Genomic DNA, 18,993 nt, shown 5'->3' with positions numbered 1-18,993 from the left:
TTATCCCATGTTTGTTTATTTCTTATCTATTTTTATCCCATATTTATTTATTTTCATATTTTTATTATCCCATATTATTTACAGCTACTATTTATAGCTTATAACTTGTATATAGTATGCCTAGTAATAAATGCAGTAATAAACTCATATACACTGAGTTTGATTGGTGAGTGATGCCATCCAACCATCTCATCCTCTGTCGCTGTCAATATGTTGGAATATTTTAACTATGATCATCTTAATTCAAATACTTTAATGTTTTCAGTCAATTTTGAGTTATTATTATTTTGTTATAGACACCAGACTTTATACCAAAGATTTACAAAGTTTCTAAATGTATTTGCGTACCAATTTTCTTGGTATATAGTACTCAGTATTATGCACTGTCTCTTTGTAACTGACTTCCTTCCCATATTTTACTTATCCCATGTTTGTTTATTTCTTATCTATTTTTTATCCCATACTTATTTATTTTCATATTTTATTATCCTATATTATTTACAACTATTGTTTATAGTTTATAACTTGTACATAGTATGCCTATTAATAAACACAGACTTTTGTCATGTGTATTGAAATTAATTGATGCTTTTGAACTGTGGTGCTGGAGAAGACTCTTGAGAGTCCCTTGGACTGCAAGGAGATCCAACTAGTCCATTCTAAAGGAGATCAATCCTGGGTGTTCATTGGAAGGACTGATGCTAAAGCTGAAACTCCAATACTTTGGCCACCTCATGCAACGAGCTGACTCACTGGAAAAGAGTCTGATGCTGGGAAGGATTGAGGGCAGGAGGAGAAGGGGACGACAGAGAATGAGATGGCTGGATGGCATCACCAACTCGATGGACACGAGTTTGAGTGAACTCCGGGATTTGGTGATGGATAGGGAGGCCTGGCGTGCTGTGTTTCATGGGGTCGCAAAGAGTCGGACACGACTGAGCGACTGAAATGGACTGAACTGAACTGATTGAAATTAACAGAATCGAAAACTAAACACGCTCTTTAGTAATAAAAATATGTTGTTGCTGTTGTTCAGTTGCTAAGTCATGTCTGACTCTTTGCGACTCCAAGAACTGTAGTGCATCAGGCCTCCCTGTCCTTCTCTATCTCCCAGAGTTTGCTCAAACTCATAAACACTGAGTTTGATAGGTGAGTGATGCCATCCAATCATCTCATCCTCTGTCATTGTCAATATGTTGGAATATTTTAACTATGATCATCTTAATTCAAATACTTTAATGTTTTCAGTCAATTTTGTATTATTATTATTTTGTTATAGACACTAGACTTTATTCCAAAGATTTACAAAGTTTCTAAATGTATTTGTGTACCAATTTTCTTTCAAAGCGTGTCAATTTTTTTTTCCTTTCTGTTACTTTTTTTCTAGATATTTCCTTAACAGATTTTCTAGCAGGAAGAAATTCCCATCTCAAGGCCTAAAGAGATAGATAAGAAGTGACACTGGAGCTTTTAATACTTTAACACTATAGCTATAAAAAAGAACAAATGCAAATTATTTGAAGACTTTGCTAAATGAACTCTCACCAATCTATGGACCTGGAGGGAGAAAAATTATGAAATTCGGTTCCATTCTCTGATTTCCAGCTGATGATTCCCAGTGGCTAAAATAAAGTGGGTGTGGGTGGGGTGGTCATAGTAGAAGAGAGCTGGTTTGTATTCATTCCCTTCCTCCATCTTTTTCCTTCTTTCCTTCCTTCTTCCCTTCCTTCCTACCTTGCCTACCTTTCTTCCTTCCAGAAGCAATTTTTTGAGAAAATTATGTGTTGTGTGTACAATTCTACACACAGGGGTTTCATTGGACTTGATTTTTTGTCTCATGGAATTTAAACTCAAAATATGGATCATTTTTATTTCTCCTTTACTATTGTTGGTTTCCCTTGTAGCTCATTTGGTAAAGAATCTGCCTGCAGTGCAGGAGACCCGCGTTCAATCCCTGGGTCAGGAAGATCCTCTGGAGAAGGAAATGGCAACCCACTCCAGTATCCTTGTCTGGAAAATCTCATGGACAGAGAAGTCTGGTGGGCTGCAGTTCATGGGGTTGCAAAGAGTCGGCCACGACTGAGCAACTAATACACACACACACACACACACACACACACGTAGGATAATTTTGCTAGCTAAAAGTTTCTAGGTTTTCTTCTGTCATTGCTTTCTTTCAATGATTTAAATATTTTATTCTACTCTTAATTATTTTTCAACTGGAGGATAATTTCTTTACAATGCTGCATTGGTTTCTGCCATATGACAACGTGAATCAGTCATAATTGTACATATATCCCCTCCATCATCAGCCTCTCTCCCCTCTCCCATTCCATTCTTCTATGTCATCACAGAGAGCCAGGCTGGGCTCCCTGTGCTAGACAGCAACTTCTTATTATTAAATAAATTTTATACATGACAGTGTATATACGTCAATGCTAGTTCTCAATTTGTCCTACCCTGTCTATCCCCTGCTGTGTTCACAAGTCCATTTGCTACATCTGTGTCTCCATTTCTTCCCTGCAAATAGGTTCATTGGTCCTATTCTTCTAGATTTCATATATATGTGTTAATATATGATGTTTGTTTTTCCCTTTCTGATTTACTTCAATCTGTATAACAAGTTCTAAGTTCATCCACCTCACTATATTCTATTCTCTTTCAATTTGCATGATTTCTGTCAAGAAATCCATTGCAACACTTCTTAATTCTCTATAGGTTAGAGGTCTTCATCCACAAATCTCTCACTCTATATTTCTATTAGTGCTTGGCTTGACTCATTCATTTGTTGAAGGAATCTACAGTAAAGTTTAAGTTCTGGGTATTTATTTACTCTAATGAGTTTATATTAGATGCTGTATTTTTATTCCCTTAAGTTCATAAATAAAACAATTACAATTTTTGAGGTTTCATAAACTTTAAACCTATGTGGTCAGAAGTTCAGTTTTATTCTTCATACAAAAATCTGATAGTTTATATTACATTTATAATGATGATCTGTTAAAAAAACTTTTTGCAAAGGAGTTATCTGGAGATATCTTACACATTTACAGATATACAAAGCACTTTTGACATATTCTCAGTTACATTATTTTGTTTTAAGGATGCATAAAGTATTTATTTACAGATTTGAATGGTATAGCAATACTTGAGAACATAGTGAATTATGTGGGTTAATGGAATAGTCATTATGTGATCAACTATAGCTGCCATTGTCTAAAACTCTTTTGATTGAAAAGATAACTATAGTAGAGCATCAGGGTACCTGATTAATGAGGTTTTTAAAGAAATTGGCAGTATATATAAAACAGGAAGTGATTATGTAAGTATAATCAGAGGGTAAATATATGTCTTTAAAAGAAACATTTTGTCCTAATTGTGGGTCCTTCCAGCGCCAGGTGTGGGATCCCCTCAAGCCCTTTTCCTTCTCCTGCCCTGTAGCGCTGTAAGACGGAAGCCAGAGATTGAGGGGAGCCTCGGTCTCAGCAAGGGAGCCACCCGGGGTTAACCCCTCCGGTGGTCTAGGTCCGAAGGAGCAAGCCCCAAAGAAGAGGTGAGCAGACCGCCCACCCCACAGCCTCCCTCGCCCGGAGAGAGACACTCAGATGCAGCGGGGGTTCTGTCAAGGCAGTTCCCTTTTATTGGTGTAAGCTCCTTGTATATGTAGGCATGCGGGGGCCAAGCGCGGGGGTTTTTGAAAAAGGCTTTCCAATCACATTAAAGCATGCAAGGGGAGGTGTTCAGGAGCCAATCAGAATCTTTTGTGGTTAACTGGGGCCCCGCCCTCCTGACATCTGTCAGGCGCCATCTTGTTCTGAGCACATGTAAGGCGCCCTATACTAATAACCTTGACTCCCTGGTCTACAAGTTAAATAATTTAATGTCCAATTGTAAAGACATTTTCAACATATATAAAAGGATCCTTTCAGGTAATTATTTGTTCATTTTATATGTATTGCAATATAAATTATTGTGTCTGCATGATATATTGCATGCAGTCATAAAGTGTTTCAAGATCTATAATTAAATTTTAAAAATAATTAAATAGAATATTTAAACATAAACATAAATCCTCTGGGTGTATATTTTTAGTCTTTGCACCACCCCCACCCTAAATATTGTAAAAAAAATATTTACACAAAGAACTAATCCTGATTTCAGATACTTTTATAAACCTTAAATATGTTAACCCTAGTTAAAATTACTTTTTATAAAGTTAATTTTCTTTTTTTTTCTTTTTTTTTTTACCCTCTCCCACAGAGTCCCAAAGACTGTTCTATATGCCTATGTCTCTTTTGCAGTCTCGTATACAGGGTTCTGGAGAAGGCAATGGCAAGCCACTCCAGTACTCTTGCCTAGAAAATCCCATGGATGGAGGAGCCTGGTAGGCTGCAGTCCGTGGGGTCGCTAAGGGTCAGACACGACTGAGCGACTTCACTTTCATTTTTCACTTTCCACTTTCACACATTGGAGAAGGAAATGGCAACCCACTCCAGTGTTCTTGCCTGGAGAATCCCAGGGATGGGGGAGCCTGGTGGGCTTCTGTCTATGGGGTCACACAGAGTCGAACACGACTGACGTGACTTAGCAGCAGTAGCAGCAGCAGCATACAGGGTTCAGGTTACCATCTTTCTAAATTCCATATATATGTGTTAGTATACTGTATTGATGTTTTTCTTTCTGGCTTACTTCACTCTGTATAATTGGCTCCAATTTCATCCACCTCATTAAAACTGATTCAAATGCATTCTTTTTGATGGCTGAAAAATACTCCATTGTGTATATGTACCATAGCTTTCTTATCCATTCATCTGCAGATGGACATCTAGGTTGCTTCCATATCCTGGCTATTATAAACAGTGCTGCAATGAACATTGGAGTACATGTACTTCTTTCAATTCTGGTTTCCTCGGTGTGTATGCCCAGGAGTGCGATTGCTGGATCATATGGCAGTTCTATTTCCAGTGTTTTGAGGAATCTCCACACTGTGGAGATGTGGGAATGCAAACTAGTACAGCCACTATGGAGAACAGTATAAAGTTAATTTTAAAGAGAAAACAATTCCATACTTTTTGAATTCCTACATAACATTAACTTTTTAATAGATAAAATTTGTATTTAGTTTGAAGAAACACATCTGAGTTCATTCAATTACCTACATTTTTGTTTAATTAACCAAGGGTGTATTGAACGTAACTATAGTCCAGACACCTCTAGCGGCTCAGCGATCATTAGACATAGTTAGACATTTAAATAGAGAGAGCAATGTGCCATCACAGGTGCTTTGAGAAAAATACATATGAAGTACATAAAATGTACATAGACTGAGTGAGGAGAATGGAACAGACCAGTTCCAAATGAGGAAAGGAGTACGTCAAGGCTGTATATTGTCACCTGCTTATTTAACTTATATGCAGAGTACATCATGAGAAATGCTGGACTGGATGAAGCACAAGCTGGAATCAAGATTGCCAGGAGAAATACCGATAACTTCATATATGCAGATGAGACCACCCTTATGGCAGAAAGCGAAGAAGAACTTAAGAGCCTCCTGATGAAAGTGAAAGAGGAGAGTGAAAAAGTTGACTTAAAGCTCAAAGTTCAGAAAACTAAGATCATGGCATCTGGGTCCATCACCACTTCATGGCAAATAAGGGGAGGAACAATGGAAACAGTGACAGACTTCATTTTGGTGGGCTTCAAAATCACTGCACATGGTGACTGAAGCATGAAGTTAAAAAGCACTTACTCTTTGGAAGAAAAGTTATGACCAACCTAGACAGCATATTAAAAGGCCGAGACACTACTTTATCAGCAGAGGTCCATCTAGTCAAAGCTATGGTTTTTCCAGTAGTCATCTATGGATGGGAGAGTTGGACTATAAAGAAAGCTGAGCACTGAAGAATTGATGCTCTTGAACTGTGGTGTTGGACATGACTCTTGAGAGTCTCTTGGACTGCAAGGAGATCCAACAAGTCCATCCTAAAGGAAATCAGTCTTGAACATCCACTGGAAGGACTGATGTTGAAGCTGAAACTCCAATACTTTGGCCACCTGATGCAGAGTTGACTCATTGGAAAAGACCCTGATACTGGGAAAGATTGAAGGCAAGAGAAGAAGGGGACGACAGAGAATGAGATGGTTGGATGGCATCACTGACGCAATGGACATGAGTTTGAGTAAACTCTGGGAGTTGTTGATGAACAGGGAGGCCTGATGTGCTGCAGTCCATGGGTCAGAGTCAGACACAAGTGAGCGACTGAACTGAACTGAACTGAACTGAGGGAGTACTTCTCCTTGAAGTTTCACTACCTATTTATTTTTCCATCACATAAGTTATTGAATCTCATCCCTGATGAGTTGAGTCCATTATTTTTATTCTCCAGTCACTCAAGAGTGGCATCCCTGTCATGACTACTAAGCCTGTTCTGTGAATAACCTCACCCTGGTGACCAGTGGGCTACTATATACATTTCTTCATAGATGGGAGGGAAATATACACGTACTCAGAACCCTCCCACTGTGGAGAATGGAGAAACATGGAAAGGAGCACAACTGTACTGTGTCAAAACCTGAATATTTGTCTTTCATCTACATAGGTAACTTGGGATAAAAAAAACACAGAAGTGTAGCCAACTGCAAATATAGCTTTTTGCTTTGAAATTAAAATCAGTTAACTGTACAAATAATTTCCAAATACAGAATCTTACAAATATATAATTAAATCAATTATAATTCCTTCCAAGTCACACATTATGCATTCTGATTATACCTGATACTTTAAAAATTGTAATTCTTATGTATAATTTTAGGACTGTATGACATTTCCAAATTTTTAAAAAGTTTTGAATTTAACTTTATGTTTAACTATTCAATGAGAATTTTGTTAAAATCGGGCTCTTCTCTTTAATCTGTTCAAAATATCTAAGTAGCAAAATAAACTTTTTGGAAATTCTATAAATTCCAAATGATTTACTTCCAAGGATTTGAACCTATATTCAAATATGGGTACTGTATCATGACCTATTTTTAATGGTATAAGTAGAAGTTGGATATATTGCTCAATTTTGTGTTTCTCAGTCAGGCTTAATGTATACTCATAAATAAGCTAATCTATAAATCAAATAGGCATCAAAGGGAAATCAAGGTATATTTATTTCCTTTTGCCTATACTTTATCACTTTACAGCATATTTAGAAAAACTATCAACGTATACCTATCTGGGTTTAAATATATACTCCTATCCTCAATATTTAAATTTAATGTTAGAAGTTTGTACATTTAAAAACATTAATAAGCAGTAAATGAAAAAGTAAATATTTTAGATACATTATAAATTGCCCTAGGAGTCATTTAAGTGGTGGTATTTTTTTTCTGAATTTAATTTGTTTCATCATCTGTTTTAAAATTAATAAGAAACAGAATGTCATAAGAATTATAATTGGTATTATGTTTGACTAAATCAATTTCAAATTATACAAAACCTTTGCTGAAATGAATTTTCAGTATAAGATTGCAGTCACCTTGTAAAGGAAAATTTCCCATTATAGGAGCGCTTGTCCAAAGAATATGAAAACTTAACTGTGCTGCCTTATTACAACTAGCCTTAACCTACTGAAATATGAAAGTAGCTGTTAACTTTAAGTGCCTTGGGGTGACAGAATGTTACTAGAAGTAATTTAACTAATTTTCTTGACCAATGGACAATGCAGCTTAGTTTCTATAAATTGCCTACAGACCTGAAAACTTTTTCTCTTTTCTTTTTTTTTGTTTTCTTTTTAAATTTTTTTTAATTTTATTGGAGGCAAATTACCTTACATTAATATATTGGTTGGTTTTGCCATACATTGACACGAATCCGCCCTGGGTGTACATGTGTTCCCCTTCAAGATATGTATATGCTTGATTCACAAGAAAGTACCATATTGTTTTCCAAAGTGCCTATGCTATTTTTATTTCTAGGAACTCTTTATCAGTTTTGCCAATATTTGGTATTGTCACTCTTTTTAAATTTTAGTCATTCTAGTGAAAGTGTAGCGGTATCTCCTTGCAATTTGAAAATGCACTTTTAAATGACTACTTTAAATATCTCTTTTCTATAATTACTGGCTTTCTTTTTTTGTTTGTTTGTAAATTATTTATTGAATTGTTTTGCTTCTTTAAATTTAATTGGGCTGTCTTCTTATTATAGAGGTGCAGCCTTCTTTGTATAATTTTTTGAGATGGAGTTTTTATAAAATAAATGTATTGCAATTATTTTCTCCCAGTCCTCAGTTGCCTTTTATTTTGGTGGTTAAAAAAAAAATGGTGGTTTTTAAGGAGCAGTATGTTTTACTAACTACATTAAAGTCAACTTGCATTTTTTAAAATAGTTTGCCTAAAAGTTGTAATATCTAAGACTTCTCTGTTTATCTCAAATTACTGAAGATTTTCCCCATGTTTTCTTTCTGAACTATAGATTTAGCATTTACATTTAAACCTTTGTCTGTCTTAGCATGTGTTGCCAAATTTCAAATCCACAGATAAGACGGTCAGTAAGGAAAGTGCAGGAGAGCAAGGAAAAGCTTAGAACCCACAGCAAGATTTGACGTTCATGAGTATGGACTGTACGAGTCAGTTCTTACTGCGTCTGGCCTATGTGGCATGCACATACTGCAGAATCCAAGCACTGCATTCTGGAGATAAACATACTACCTGGCTGAAGATTGGGATAATTTGAAGGAGGGTCCTGGGGAGAATGGATAAATGCATTCCTGGATGCTGATGCAAGCCAGTGAGGTAAGCCAGCAGATCTAGCACAACATATGTATGCACTACAAAAATTGCTCTTTCGCTAGTGTGCTCTACACACTCTAAATCTCACAAAACAATTTTTATCCCAGCCCATTCTGGCCAGAAACATACATGGAAGAGAATTCTTGGAATCCTAGCCAATTCTAGCAAGCTGACAATATTGCAAATACACGATGTCTTACCCCTTGCAAACAATACCTATATATACCTCAAACTTTACTTCATATCCAAATAATTGCAATAACAATACCATGCTTTCACCTAATGTGACACATAAATCTCATTTACAAACAAAATATTATAAACTATTCTTGTTTTTTCTCAGAAGAACTTATTAAAAGTAATCCATTTTAGTCACTGGATGATGTTCTGTGGTACTAGCTGATTCATTTTGACTTCTTGCAACAGGAATATCATAATACAAAGTTAACCACTAAACATTTTATATAATAAGATGCACAGACAAATAACACACATACATTCAAATCAAAATGAAAAAGAAGTACTTATATTTGTTATTGTCTTTGTATCTAGAACTGGTTATATAGCTCACATTAATAATTAATTCCAACCCTATTCTTTTCACATTTCTTAGCAAGTTCCTCAGTTGACTGTGATACATGGTGCTCAACAGGTAAAGAATCTGCCTGCAATGCAGGAGACTCTGGTTCAATTCCTGAGTTGGGAAGATCCCCTGAAGAAGGGATAGGCTACCCATGCCAGTATTCTTGCCCGGAGAATTCTATGGACAGAGGAGCCTGGCATGCTGCAGTCCAGGAAGCCGCAAAGCATCAGACATGAATGAGCAAAGGAGCATTAGCACCAGAGCACACAGGATTATTTTAAATGCAATTACTTTCTGGCAACTGTAATAAACATAGTATTTATGTATCCCTGTGATTCACATGATAATCCATTTTACTAACTCAGCTCACTTGCATAAGAAATTCTACAACAGTTTCTTCAGAGAGAAACCTTGAGAAAATCTTCAATTTTTGAGAAAACACTATTTGCCCTTCTTAAGTATCTTTATCAATAATCTCAGATATGCAGATGACACTACCCTTATGGCAGAAAGTGAAGAGGAACTCAAAAGCCTCTTGTTGAAAGTGAAAGAGGAGAGTGAAAAGGTTGGCTTGAAGCTCAACATTCAGAAAACAAAGATCATGGCATCTGGTCCCATCACTTCATGGGAAATAGGTGGAAAAACAGTGGAAACAGTGTCAGACTTTATTTTTTTGGGCTCCAAAATCACTGCAGATGCTGATTGCAGCCAGGAAATTAAAACACACTTACTCCTTGGAAGGAAAGTTATGACCAACCTTGAGAATATATTAAAAAGCAGAGACATTACTTTGCCAACCAAGGTCCGTCTAGTCAAGACTATGGTTTTTCGCGTGGTCATGTATGGATGTGAGAGTTGGACTGTGAAGAAAGCTGATCGCCGAAGAATTGATGCTTTTGAACTGTGGTGTTGGAGAAGACTCTTGAGAGTCCCTTGTACCGCAAGGAGATCCAACCAGTCCATTCTAAGGGAGATCGATCCTGGGTGTTCATTGGAAGTACTGATGCTAAAGCTGAAACTGCAATACTTTGGCCACCTCATGCGACGAGTTGACTCACTGGGAAAGATTCTGATGCTGGGAAAGGTTGGGGGCGGGAGGAGAAGGGGATGACCGAGAGTGAGATGGCTGGATGGCATCACCAACTCTGTGGACATGAGTTTGAGTGAACTCCGGGATTTGGTGATGGACAGGGAGGCCTGGCGTGCTGTGATTCATGGGGTCGCAGAGAGTCGGACACGACTGAGCGACTGAACTGAACTGAACTGAAGTATCTTTACCCCAATATCCGTCCTAGATAAGCCATTAGGCACAAACTCCTTCAGTGCAGTTTACAAAAGTTTAATCATTTGTTCTTTAAAAAGTAGATAGTTCATATTCTTGGTAGGTCACCAATTAGGTGTTGACCTTAGGAAAAGAAAGAAAGTATTCAGAAATATCTCTGCAATTTTCATGCAGTACATTTTAGGCAGTGCTCAGAAAAAGCATTTTTGAGTCAGAAAAAGTTGAGTCAGCTCAAGAGCTGCCATTTATTAAAGTTATGGTCAAATCACTGGACTAGCCATTTTTCTCTTAAGATAAAAATAATATAGGGCCTCATTCAATTCTTACTGTGAATATTAAAATGCTTTTAACTTGTGTACACACACAGGTATATATGTGTACTTCTTACCATCATATCTAGTACATACACTATTAATATCTATCATAATAATTTATGCTATAGTTACTATCATCACTATTGTCATTAATACACTCAATATTTTATATTTATCCTAAAAGATAATGTGCAAGAAACAAAAATATGGAGTATAGATCCATGAATTTAAAATCTCTATTATAAGGTACTTTATTTCAGTCAGAGTTTGTTTTTCTGGTTATGAGTCATTTCCCATCAGAAAGGTTAAAGGTTTAAGAGGTGGCTTAATTCTTTCAGGCACAGAGATAACATTGCTGCACTTATGCAATTATTTTTAATGATGCCCTGTTAACTCAAATATTGGAAAACAACTTGTAAATATATTTATATATTTTCAAGGAATACTTGTTCTACTGTAAGGATGTGAGTAATACTTCTTTCATTCAATATTAGTATTTTTGGAAGCCAAAGCAGAATCAATTAAGTTATGATTACAAAAGAGAGTGCTACTTAGAGATTTCTAAAGTACTGAAGCAAAATGAGGAGATTTGGTGATAGTGGAGAAATTCCCTCATTTATCAATTTACTCTATAAGCCATTCTATTCATTTGGATGTACTCATTTAAAGTATAATGAAAAGAATTTATAATATAAAATCTAGTGGCAATGTGATTTCACTCTCTACCAAGTAGTCTGTCATAATAAATCTGCTCTTCATAGAATGTAGTATTTCAAACTGTTCACAATTCTGTATCATAACTATTATTTTGAGTTATTAACCTACAAAATATAAACATAGAAGCTTTATTAAAAACACCAATGTGGGTGTTTGATAAATGTCTCAATACACCTTATTGTAATTAAACATAATTGGTCCAAAGCTCAGTGTACTTATATTTTAAAACTGTGGATTATAGAAAGTAAAAAATCAAATGTTTATAAACTGCAAATGTGATAATATGAAGCAATATAATATTATCCATCACATACAAGTATGTTGCTATGAAACCCACATCATTTATCTTATTCTAAGCCAATAGTCTCACAAGTCTCCCTGTTTCCATTCTCACTATCCCCACATCTCTCTCTCAGCACCTACTTATCCTTTAAACACAAGAGAAACCATTTCATTCCATTCTCAGAACTGTCCAGTGGCTTTTGATCATATTCAAAAATTATTTTAATAATTCTCCAGCCCCAATATGAGTAAGATCTCTTCCTTCTACCTCACTCACCCCATTTCCTGCCACTGTTCTTGAACATTCCCTTCAGTCATACCAATCTCCTGAGTGTTCCTGACCCCAGATATACAATGGCTCAATCTCTCCTTTCTGTGAGGTTACTGATCACAAGTCACTGATTTAAGAGGTCATCTCTGGTTATTTTGCATAAACTCCAAACTGCACAGTTTATGTCTCTTGTTTTTTTTTTTTTTAATTTTAACTGCAACACAATATCTGATGTTTATCACAGCAATTACATTGTTCATTTCATCTGTCTCAACCCAAGGATAGGGGTTTACAGGGTTGTCTATGAACACAGTTTTCATAAACCATCAATGGATATTTGACAAATAGAAGAATGTATCTTAGGTTCTATGTTTCAATGTAGTTTTAAAGGATAAGTTGTAGTACTGTAATTTTCTACTTTCACACACATATTTTAATGTTTTATATATTTTAATGTTATAAAAATTAACTTTAGTAGTTAACTTTCAATTTCTTGCTTAAAAATATTTGAGGTGCAATACATAATGCAGACAGCAGCATTAAAAGGTCAATAATGCCTAAAGTCAGTGTGGATATTGAAATGTCTTGTAAAATCAAAGGAAAATTTAAATTAATCTATTATGGTTTGGTTTCTCTTAAAAATCAGCTAATGTATCTTAATATATTTTTTTCACCAAAGCATGGATGACTCAGATGTTATCATGATTATATTTTAGATGTGAGAGACACAAAGTGAGCAACTCTATAAGTAAAGTGTCAGAAAAAATATTTATATAAGAGCATCAGATAGTGATTAACATGAAGGAATGAAAAATCTGTAACAGAATATTGTTCAAATCTATTTGATTTAGGAAGGATCAGAGTGGCAGCAGTCAGTCAGAGGTCTAGTTTTAAGTGAAATGGGACATTTTTAGAGGCTCTTAATCCAAAATATAAAAATCAATGGAAAAAGATCACACTAGCTGCTGAGTGTAGTAGAATCTGTGGGAGAATGTAGACCATTTCAAAGGCACAGAGATAATTCAAGAGAGTAATTATGGTGTGCTGAATTAGAGAGATATTGATGGAAATGCTGAGAAGTTGAATATTTCTCAATATGTTTTGCATGTGCTGATGACACCACCCTTATGGCAGAAAGTGAAGAGGAGCTAAAAGGCCTCTTGATGAAAGTGAGAGGAGAGTGAAAAGGTTGGCTTGAAGCTCAACATTCAGAAAAATAAGATCATGGCATCTGGTCCCATCACTTCATGGCAAATAGATGGGGAAACAGTGGAAACAGTGTCAGACTTTATTTTTTTGGGCTCCAAAATCACTGCGGATGCTGATTACAGCCATGAAATTAAAATACACTTACTCCTTGGAAGGAAAGTTATGACCAACCTAGATAGTATATTAAAAAGCAGACACATTACTTTGCCAACCAAGGTCCATCTAGTCAAGGCTATGGTTTTTCCAGTGGTCATGTATGGATGTGAGAGTTGGACTGTGAAGAAAACTGATCGCTGAAGAATTGATGCTTTTGAACTGTGGTGCTGGAGAAGACTCTTGAGAGTCCCTTGGACTGCAAGGAGATCCAACCAGTCCATTCTAAAGGAGATCAGCCCTGGGTGTTCATTGGAAGGACTGATGCTAAAGCTGAAACTCCAATACTTTGGCCACCTCATGCGAAGAGTTGACTCACTGGAAAAGACTCTGATGCTGGGAAGGATTGGGGGCGGGAGGAGAAGGGGACGACAGAGAATGAGATGGCTGGATGGCATCCCTGACTCGATGGACATGAGTTTGAGTGAACTCCGGGAGTTGGTGATGGACAGGGAGGCCTGGCGTGCTGTGATTCATGGGGTCACAAAGAGTTGGTTACGACTGAGCGACTAAACTGAACTGAACTGAATGACAGATGTGGGATGAGAGAGAAAGGCAAGTGTCCAGCATGACACACCTTTTTTAGAAACAGAAAAACAGAGTTCTAAAACTTGAGATTGGGTAGATTTAAAAACAAACTGAAGGGCGACACAATTTTTTTTTAATGAATCAATTGAACCAAAGGCACTAGTCATTCAATTAAACTGGAATCTAGGTAGCATTGTGAGGCTAGTTTGAAGATGTGATTAAAGACCATAATCAGTTGGTTTTAAAGAAGTGCCAGTAACCTGGATAATCTATATGAGCCCAATTCAATTAGTTGAAAGCCCTTAAAAGCAGAGCTAAGTCTTTCCTGATGGAGAAATTCTACCTCTGGACAGCAGCTTCAGCTTGAGCTCTAGAATTCTGGCCTGCCCCTACTGTTTGTCTTACAATTTATATGACCTGAAGAGAAACCAGAGTAGTGCCCTACAATTTGGAAACTGTCCTGCTAGCTTGTGTAAGCCAATTCCTTGCAGTGTATCTCAATATATTTTCTGATTTGCTTCTCTGGTTGATTCTGGGTTGACAAAGCTATATAGTAGGTTTCAGTTTGCTTGTTTGCTTGTTTTTTCCTTGAGATACCTGTGAATCTCACAAATGAAGATATCAACCAAATATCTGAAAACTAATTCTAAATGTCATGGAAGATGTATCAGCTGGAGATTTATATGTTGGAGTTAGTCTGCAAATCATTGAAATAGGCCAAAATATTAAGCTGCAAAATATATCCACTGGAATTATGAATAATAACTTATTTGGGGAGGAAAGGGTCTTTACAAATGGATTTAAGTTAACAATCTTAATATAAAGAAATTATCCTGGATTATCAAAATGGACCAAAATGATGAGTGTCCTTGTAAGAGACACACAGAGAATAGACTTGCAAAGAAAGAGAACGAACGACTCCAGAGGCAGGCACGGAGTCACGTAGCCATAAGTTACAGAATGGTGACAACTGCCTGAACTAGAAGAGATGAATGCACCCATGCCAACATCCTGATAGCAGATCTTTGGCCTTCAGAACTTTTTCTGTCATAATTTGTTGAAAAGTAATGCAACCATATTTAAAACCATAAGACACGCTAAGAGATAAATATATGAAGAAAAGAGAATTTTAAGAACTGATTCCTGGAATACTCCAAAATCAAGAAGTTGGGAAAAGAAGAGAGATTAACAGAGGTATTTGAGAGGAAGCACCTAAAAGGTATTAGGAGAACCAAAAGAATGTATTATTTCAGATCCAGGAAAATAAGCATGGTAAGAAATTTTGGGCAACTTAATCCAACCCAGGTCAGAGGAGTTGAATATTGAGAACTGACATTAATATTTCATAAGATGAAGTCATTGATAACAATTGATTAAAAATCTTTGTAATAAAAGTTCAGTCTATGTGTGGCAGTTCAGCACTAATTCTGTGTTCAACAGAGAATGAAAGTAAGTACACTGAGTAGTGACATTGCTTGTGGCATTTTGACTTAAAGGAAATTAGAAGAAGGAAGTGGTGGATAGCCAGAATAGTGAGGTCAAGGATGTGTGTATGTTTTCGTGTCTGTATGCGTGTGTTTCATGGGAAATAACACATTATATTGACTCACTTGTGTACTGCCACACTTTCTGAGAAAGTTATCAAATAATAAGATGCAACAAAAGCGAAAGCAATGAAAACCTGCTCTGTATGTGTTATTAGAGCTGATTTATTGAGATCCTGGGGAAAGAAGACCCTATTTAAGAGATAAGTGAAAAAGGAAAGCGAAGTCGCTCAGTCGTGTCCAACTCTTTGTGATCCCATGGATTGTAGCCTACCAGACTCCTTCGTCCATGGGATTTTCCCAAGGCAAGATATTGGAGTGGGTTGCCATTTCCTTCTTCAGAAGATCTTCCCTACCCAGGGATTGAACCCGGGTCTCCCGCATTGTAGCCAGACGCTTTACCGTCTGAGCCACCATTTAAGAGATAACTGGCAAGTAAACACTAAAAACAGAGGTTTCTGGAACTTCTCTGACTCACTACATTATGAAACAGCTCTTTTTTTCTGAGAAGAGTAAATGAATTTGCTACTTTAATTGTGTAATCAGACAAACTAAAAGTTATTTGCCTCTGTTTTCTACTTCAAATGCCCAATTTGTCCAGTTCCAGAAAAGGTATGGTGTTTGCAGATTAGCTTGTGAGTTACTAAAAAACAAATAAATAAAGTTGTGTCAATACTAGCAGACTTGTACTGCCTGCTTTGTTTCTATAATTGACATTTTCCCAAGTCAACGTCTATTTGATGTTTTGGTCACTGAATTGCCTGGGCATGTATTTCTCTATCTCATGTTATTTACTATTGATTTCAGTGCGTTTCATAAAGGGAGTTGACTCTGTTCTTTGGACTAGGTTTAATGTTTATTACAAAAAGGGCAATGAGGTATATTTTAGGACAGCAAAAAGAGAGATTTGTAGCAAATCATTTCTAATGTCCCTTTAATCTTCATCTAAAATAATCTTTCATGTTTTAAACTTGTTTCTGTGCTCTGCTAATGTGAGTTTTAGATTTTTTTCATCCTATTTGTCTTCCTTCCGTCTTTCATCTCTTTATCCCTTCTCCCTCTTCTCACGTCTGCCTTTCTTCACTTATTCCCTTATATCAGCAGCTGTGAGGCAGGTATAGAATATGAAAAATTATTTTTCCTTACAACCACATTCTTTTGGAAAAATAGGAAGCTTTTCAAGGAGGAAAATAGGTTGACCTCATTTTATGTCTTTTTCCAGAAGTGATAATGATCAATAAAGGCAATATCCAATTATATATTTTCTTATCCTATTAAACACTGAGAGGAAGACTTTTGTTTTGCTGTCAAAATATTAAAAGGTAAAAACCATAACTATTTCAGAGAAAGAGAAGTATCATAAGGATCCATTAAAATCACATGCACCACTTTTCTTTCCTTCTTCTCACATCTCTCTGTTCTCCCTGGAGAAGGTGTGGTTACCCTCAGTTCTAAACCTCAGAACTACTAGTGACAGTATATCAATACTGTCTCCCTGTAGACAAAGAAAGCATTGACATATGGCCAATATCCAGAGAGCTCTTTGGCCTGAAATCTAGATCATTCAAGTATTTCCTGGAATGGATTTAATATATTGTAATGGTCCTACAGGGCCAAAACTTAAATAATAATTCTGCGGGCAGCAATAGCTTTTTAACTGACAGGTGATTCAGCTCTATTCCTTGTGAGCAGAGGTAAAATTCTGAGGTAAGTTATAAGAATACTGACCATGAAAATATGGGGTTAAAGGCAAAGCGAAAATGCATGGACATCAGTCATGGCCAGTAAGGCAGGAGTAAAGTGTAGCTCTCCTTGTGCTTGGGAGTACACTGTTTTTTTCCAACATGATGCAAGAAAAGTGGAAGGCAGGAAAGCATCCTATTAGGACATCCCTTTGCCCTACCTTTTATGCTTTTACACTTTAGGTGTATGGGTTTTTACTACACTTATCTCCTTTTTAAAATTCCCAGTGATGTGAACACACTAAGCTCGCACTAAGCGGATGATCAATGCTTTGTTTCCTTATACTCGTGTAGTTCTTTATTCTATTGATTATTTTGTAACAAAGTCCATTCTCAGAAATGGTGTAACTATGTGTAGTCACCTCATTTACATCAAGAATAAAGGTCCCATTTCAGAGTTGAATAATGAAGTTTACTGAGATTCAGATTCTTCTACTAAAATCAGGTGTTTTAACTACATAAATTACAAAGTTATTTTTAGTTCAGAATTGCTTCATAGATGTACAAATAAATCAGTGACATTTCTTATAAGGCTTTAGGAAAAACAGACAAGAAAAATATTCTGTATTTTTGTATCAGTTAGATACTTGATTACAGGCTTTACATAATGAAAGCACACTTATAGTACAGAGGCTGTGTAGACAATGTTCTCTGTGGGATTTTTCATAACTTTTCTTTTTAATTCAAATTTTGATTTGAAAAACCATCTGATTCTATAGTATATTTTTAAAGTAATAAAATTTTATTTTATTTTTTTGTCTCTTTTTATCTTTTATATTATTTCATACCTCCTTTTGAAGACAATGGGCTGCTTTTCTGGGTGCCTGATGTCCTCTGCCAGCATTCAGAAGTTGTTTTGTGGAATTTACTCAGCGTTCAAATGTTCTTTTGATGAATTTGCGTGTGAGAAAGTGGTCTCCCCATCCTATTCCTCTGTCATCTTAGGACCACCTCCCAATAAAATTTCATTAAAAAATAATAATCTATAACATTTGAATATTGCAATGGGGGCATGCTTGCTTTATATCAGTGTATATATAAATAAAATCAATTTGGTATATGTCTAAACTGTGAGTGTAAATAAGTTTCTGTTATACTACTTTCTATATTTCTTAGTATGTTTGAAATTATCTACAAATAAAAATACAACTTAAAACTGAAAAAGTAGACTATGAAAATATAAATAAGGGCAGAATTATATTTTCAGAATAGTTGGGTAAAGGGCTGCAAGTACTAAAAACATTTTTATGGGTTAGAAAGAAGGAGCCATAGTAACACATTTTTTAATGGATGGTCAAAATATAAATATGGGCTACACATATCCTAAATCAATTCAGAGTATTGGTAAATATAATACAAAACCCCCAAATATACTCAGAAATAAAGCCCTTCAATTCACATCAAATTGTACAACATAAAAATAAATTGAACATAAAACAAAAGAAAATGGAAAAAAAACACACATAAACACATACTTCCCTGAAAAAAAATAAGAAGGGCAAAATAGGCTATAACCAGAAAACTGTAGGTTAAAAGAGTTGTAGAGCAGGTGCATATATCTTCTTCAATGTTGACCACATACATTCAAATTTC

The sequence above is a fragment of the Moschus berezovskii genome, chromosome 18, assembly GCF_049115385.1.
Source record: "Moschus berezovskii isolate FMDL1 chromosome 18, NW_MosBer_1.0, whole genome shotgun sequence".
Classification (NCBI taxonomy): Eukaryota; Metazoa; Chordata; class Mammalia; order Artiodactyla; family Moschidae; genus Moschus; species Moschus berezovskii.
This window is presented reverse-complemented; position numbering follows the sequence as displayed.